The sequence below is a fragment of the Leptonychotes weddellii genome, chromosome 2 (genome assembly GCF_054177405.1).
Source record: "Leptonychotes weddellii isolate Sample4059 chromosome 2, ASM5417740v2, whole genome shotgun sequence".
Classification (NCBI taxonomy): domain Eukaryota; kingdom Metazoa; phylum Chordata; class Mammalia; order Carnivora; family Phocidae; genus Leptonychotes; species Leptonychotes weddellii.
Genome location: NC_138370.1, coordinates 117,751,448 through 117,757,447, shown reverse-complemented (window position 1 = coordinate 117,757,447; position 6,000 = coordinate 117,751,448). Strand labels below are relative to the sequence as shown.

Sequence of the window (6,000 nt, the reverse complement as noted above, 5' to 3'; positions counted from 1 at the left end):
TTTTTTTTTTTTTTTTTTAAGATTTTATTTATTTATTCGACAGAGAGATAGAGAGAGTGAGCACAAGTAGGCAGAGTGGCAGGCAGTGGGAGAGGGAGAAGCAGGCTCTCTGCTGAGCAGGGAGCTGGATGTGGGGCTCGATCCCAGGACCCCAGGATCATGACCTGAGCCGAAGGCAGACACTTAACCGACTGAGCCACCAGACGTCCCGAGCTGCCGTGGTATTATTGCTGAGAACAACAATGCTACAAATCAGGAAAGGTAACAAGTGGCCAGATCATCACAATTTCAAAAAATTTGTTTTTGTTATATAAAAACAGAGACATTTAGAGTTAATTCTGACAATAAGATAATAATAAGCCTCAAAATGAAAGCAGAAATTGTGCCTCCCGGGCGCCTGGGTGGCTCAGTCGTTAAGCGTCTGCCTTCGGCTCAGGTCATGATCCCGGGGTCCTGGGATCGAGTCCCGCATAGGGCTCCCTGCTCCTTGGGAGCCTGCTTCTCCCTCTGCTTCTCTCTCTCTCTCTCTCTCTGTCTCTGTCTCTCATGGATAAATAAATAAAATCTTTAAAAAAAAAAAAAAAGAAAAGAAATTGTGCCTCCCTACTAGCAAAACTAATTCCAACAGCAATTCCTGAAACCAATTATAAAATAAGAAACTTTCTAGAAGCAATTTAAAATATTCTGTTTAAACACACCAGTCTTAATGGTAACACAATGATTTCTTCTGCAATGATTAAGAACATTTTTTTTCCTCTTAAAAATGTATCTCTAGTAGCACATTTTAAAGAAACAGTCTACGAAATACCTAGCCTCTTAGGATCACTACTGCCAAATTTAATTTAAAAGACAACTGCATGCTGCAGACATATGAGTTTAAAAAAAATTTTTTTTTCAATGAGGCAAATAATGAATACCTACCACTCAATTCTGCCCCGGCTTGTGTTAATTACATGGTAAGGTTTTACTCATTCTATGGTTAATTTTTTTAATAATTTGTTTTTCTTTTGAAAGAAGATGGGAAAGACAAAAGCTTACACAACTGAAAGGTATTCTTTTGTATTGCAGTAATACTTACCACACTCTAGTTACCTTAGCACGGCAGCTCAGGCCAAACTGAAGTCTCAGGAACACAACTGCTTTGTTGGTGCAGCCTTGGGCTGTAGTCAGCAAGGGTGGGGTTAGGGGTGGGGAAAGTCAGGAGGAGGGACTGGAGGAAGATAATCTAGTTGTCTCCACTGCGTTGGGGGTCAGTGTTTTTCTATTTAAGAAAGTGGACACTGCATTTTATCTCATTATATTTATTTTCTGTGACATTTGCCTGACACCATTGCTCCCTTAGACAGCGAGATTTATTTATGATTAGGCAGTGACATGTTTTATGAAGGCCCAAGGCTTGTTTATTTCTTTAGGGTTTCTCTAATTTATTCACTCCCTAAGGCATTTAAGGGGCATGAAATGTGTGTTGTTTTTTTTTTTAAGATTTTATTTATTTATTTATTAGAGAGCGAGCGAGAGAGAAACAGCATGAGAGAGGAGAGGGTCAGAGGGAGAAGCAGGCTCCCCGCTGAGCCGGGAGCCCGATGTGGGACTCGATCCCAGGACCCTAGGATCATGACCTGAGCCAAAGGCAGTCGCTTAACCAACTGAGCCACCCAGGCGCCCCGTAAGGGGCATGAAATGTGTTTAAAAGGAAGCACTGGGCAGCTGGTCTGAGGTCTCAGAAATGCTAAAGAGATATGCAACCTTCCTTCTGGCCAGGTGGTTGGGACCTCAGTTCCGAGCTAAGGAGCTGGGTGGCATGGACAAGAGGGGATATTGAAGGGTAGGGGGCAGAGTGGGGATGTGGCCAGTGGCATTTTGGAGCCACCTGTCTGTACCAGTGTGGGGCCAGGTTCTCAAAGGCGAGACTGATGTCAAGGAGCCCAATCTGGGAGCAATTTCATAGTGAGTGAAAGATGCAGAGGGTCTGAGCAGGGATGGAAAGCAAGAGGAGGGATTTAACAAAATCCCTGGCCTATGCCATGTGGGGTACTGCCTGGAGTGGGTTCTATGGTCCTGCTCCCGGGGTTAGCTGTTCAGCAAATGTTTATCAAGATAGTATGGCAGGGGGCACCTGGGTGGCTCAGTTGGTTAAGCGACTGCCTTCGGCTCAGGTCCTGATCCTGGAGTCCTGGGATCGAGTCCCGCATCGGGCTCCCTGCTCGGCGGGGAGTCTGCTTCTCCCTCTGACCCTCTTCCCTCTCATTCTCTGTCTCAAATAAATAAATAAAATCTTAAAAAAAAAAAAAAAGATAGTATGGCAGGGTGGTATTAACTGTGGCCTCTGGAGTTGGAATCACCAACGGCTCACTGGGCAGCCTTGGACTAGTCAGTCACTGTCTCCATGCTTCCGATTCCTCACGGGGCTGTTGTCAGGATTAAAAAGTGAACCTGGGGGCACCTGGGTGGCTCAGTCAGTTGGGCATCTGCCTTCGGCTCAGGTCATGATCCCAGGGTCCTGGGATCGAGCCCCACATCCGGCTCTCTGCTCAGAGGGGAGTCTGCTCTCCCTCTCTCTCTGCCCGCCCCCCGCCCCCCGCTCATGCTCTCTCTCCCCTTCTCTCAAATAATCAAATAAATAAATAAAATCTTTAAAAAAAAAAAAAAAGAAAGTGAACATGTCCTCGCAGTCTATAAGTACGTAACGGGTATTTGCAAATACTGATTTTCTTTCTTCAACCCTGAGTTAGGGAAGTGGAGAAAAGGCATCATAGTGAGAAGAAACTGAGGAAGGACAATGTGCAGACGTGCCACATAGCATGTGGACAGTGGGAGAGAGGGGAAAATCGAAATGGCTCCCACGTTTCTAGCCTGGCACACTGCTTGATAGTTGTGTCATTTAAGGCTTTCTCACTCAGTCACAGAATATTAAACAAAAAGGGGACTTATTGCCTGATGGCTGAAAAATCTTGGGCGCGACCAGGTTTGGGACCAACTTGTTCCAGGGCTCGAGCCTGTGCAGGGCCTGGGTCTGTCCTCCCCTTGGCTCTCCTCTTCTTCATGTGTACTCCATTCCTTCTCAGACTTCACATGCCCTGGGCTGCCAACAGCTCCGGGCTTGATCTCTCAGGTCCTGGGGCAAGAGGAAATGACAATAGTTAACACCCATATTTGCACACTATATCATAAGTACTGTTCTAATTTTTTTTAGAGTAGGCTCCACACTCAATGTGAGGCTTGAACTCTCAACCCTGAGATCACATGCTCTACTGACTGAGTCAGCCCCCTGTTCTAATTTTTTTTGCATATATTGATTCTTGTGATTATCACAAGAATGAGGTAGGTAGGAAAACCGAGGCAGATTAAGTAACTAGCCCAAAGGTTAAAAATAAGAGACAGAGCTAGGATTTGAGCCAGCTGTCTGGTTTCAAAGTCTGTGCTCTAAAGAGCCTCTTCTGAACAAAACAGAGGATCATAGGGTAAGAGAGAGAAAAATCAAACAAGATGAAATCAGAGAGGGAAACAAATCATAAGAGACTCTTAACTGTAGGAAACAAACTGAGGGTTGCTGGAGGGGAGGGAGTGGGGGAATAGGGTAACTGGGTGATGGGCATTAAGGAGGGCACGTGATGTAATGAGCACTGGGTGTTATATAAGACTGATGAATCACTGACCTCTACCTCTGAAACTGATAATAGATTATATGTTAATTAATTGAATTTAAATTGAAAAAACTATTATGGCTAAAAAAAAGAGTCTCTTCTGAAAAACAGCCACCATCTTTTGGACCCATTTGTACTATGGTAGCTGTGTTTGGGTCCCTAAGGCTAGAAGAAGGTGATGTCTACTTCGCCAGTGGCAGTCACATGCCCATCCTAAAGTGGGCATAAGGAAACACCATGCAGGGCTCCTGGGCTGGGCAAGGGGAGGGACCACCCAGCAGAAGGGGATCTGGATGCCCTATTCAGAACAGACAAGCAAAACAAGAGCTTTCCGTCACGAGTGAGATGGAAAAGAAAGAGGAAGGGGCTCTAGGGAGAAAAGGAGGAGCTCAGTGTTACAGAGCTAAAGTTTGAAGTGCTAGGAAAGCATTCATGCAGAGATACAGCCCATTGGACATATTGATTCATATTTGAAATAAGATGATGATAAAAGGGTGAGCAAAGAGACACTGGACAAATGAAGACAAATGAAAGCAGGAGTGGTAACATTCATGTCAGACAAGGTAGAACTTCAGGCTAAAAGCACTTAGAGTGTAAGGAACATCCGTATGTAGTGATAAAGGCACAAATAATAAAGAAGAGATAACAGTCAAGGGAGGCATTCAACTCAACAAGTAACACAATGTTATACCATGGTTATACCAGTTTTGACCCAGGGTCCCCGTGGCAATTGCGAGCTGTCACTGCAAGTCCATATTGCTGTGATGACTTGATCCACACCTGTCTCTCCCCCCTTGGGGGCACCCTGTTGAAAACCACAATTTGACTGAGGACATTTGAAAATCGAATTGCCTTTATTAAGCAATTCATGAATCAGGCAGCATCCCACCTACTAAGTAGAGAGATGCTCCGAGGAGTGGTAAAAAAAGGAAGGTTTTAATAACTTCTCAGGTCAAGGAAGTTATTAGGAAAAGGAAAGATAGAATTATTTCAGGCATGGTCCCTTTCAGCTATTCTGTTCGTGTTACTCTAAGGGGGTGGGGGGAAGAAACAGGGGTCTTATCATGTGGATTACCTCATCTTCCTCTGTGGGATCTAGAGGGCGCAACTGACAGATTGCCTCACTGGGACTTACCAGAAAATTCCTCACTGAGCAGTTAAAATTACATTTCTGGGGGACTTTGAAACTGCAGTTATGTTGAGTATTTAGCCTCAGGTTGGTGACTTGGCTTGGCATCAGTGACTCTATCTTGGGCCTGTGGTTTTCTTTTCTTTTTTTTTTTTTTAAAGATTTTATTTATTTATTTGAGAGAGAATGAGATAGAGAGAGAGCATGAGAAGGGGGAGGGTCAGAGGGAGAAGCAGACTCCCTGCTGAGCAGGGAGCCCGACGCGGGACTCGATCCCAGGACCCTGGGATCACGACCTGAGCCGAAGGCAGCCGCTCAACCAACTGAGCCACCCAGGCGCCCTGTGGTTTTCTTTTTAACAACCCTAACGGAGCAGTCTGTACATCTGTTGCTTCCTACTGGGAGTATGGTGCTTGGCACACTGCAGTCCCTCCGGAAATATGGAGTGAATACAGGAGAAACAAGAGAGCAAAGACACCAGGAAGGATAGAGTCAGAGGAGGCAGAAGAAAAAGAGAAAACCATACCTGGAGACAACAAGTAGAAACTTTCCATTAAGGAAGCGAGGGCAATGATGCTGAATGCTTTAAGAGGCAAAAGTGAGTGAGGGATTACTCATCTTGTTTTCCACCACAAAGTTCTTTTATAACACGAATGCTAAAATGTTGACCACTTAACTGATTTTGGCTGATGTGCTTTGAGTATCCACAAAGTCCTTCCAAGCCCGTAATCACATTTGCGTCTTAGAAATGCCCCAGAGGAGGATAGTATTATCATCCTTATCATGCGGATGCAGATGGAGAAATAAAAGCTCAAAAAGGCTAGGTGACTTTTCCAGAGTCACAAAGCTGGAAAAGGTAGAGTCAAGGATGAGACTCAGGGGTTCGGATTAAAGGTGGTGCTCTTTTAAATTTCCCCACAGGTGTTAATCACAGCTAGAAGGTTGTCAGTGGCTTGGTCGTGGAGACACGGATTTATTGAGCACTTCCTGCGCCGGGCATCCGGTGTAGTGTAGTGAATGTGATCCAAGAGAGCCAGTCCCTTCCCAAGACCAAAAATTACAAATCCCCGCAAATGCTAAACATCGCAAACAGGTGCTTTGGGAGAATAAAACACAGGAACCGTGCCTAGGCTGGGGTGGGGGTGGGGGAGTGGAAGGCGTCGCACACTTCGTTTTCCTCTGAAAACCAAGTTTCAGGACCCTGTCCTTAATTGCTGTTGGATGCAG

At 45.2% G+C, this 6,000-nt stretch overlaps 1 protein-coding gene across 4 annotated transcripts in view; it reads right to left on the bottom strand.

Moving 5' to 3' along the window:
* LOC102747001 (placenta-specific gene 8 protein-like) overlaps nt 1–1,189 on the bottom strand; it is a 21,582-nt gene extending 20,393 nt beyond the window's left edge. Inside the window, exon 1 of one of the 4 annotated variants that reach the window (XM_031037486.2) lies at nt 1,093–1,189. The gene's annotated coding sequence lies outside the window, so the exon portion shown is untranslated. Of the gene's footprint in view, nt 1–1,078 lie in introns of all 4 variants that reach the window. The other 3 variants (XM_031037485.2, XM_031037487.2, XM_031037488.2) reach the window with 3 other exon arrangements.
* Nucleotides 1,190–6,000: the final 4,811 nt, after the last annotated feature.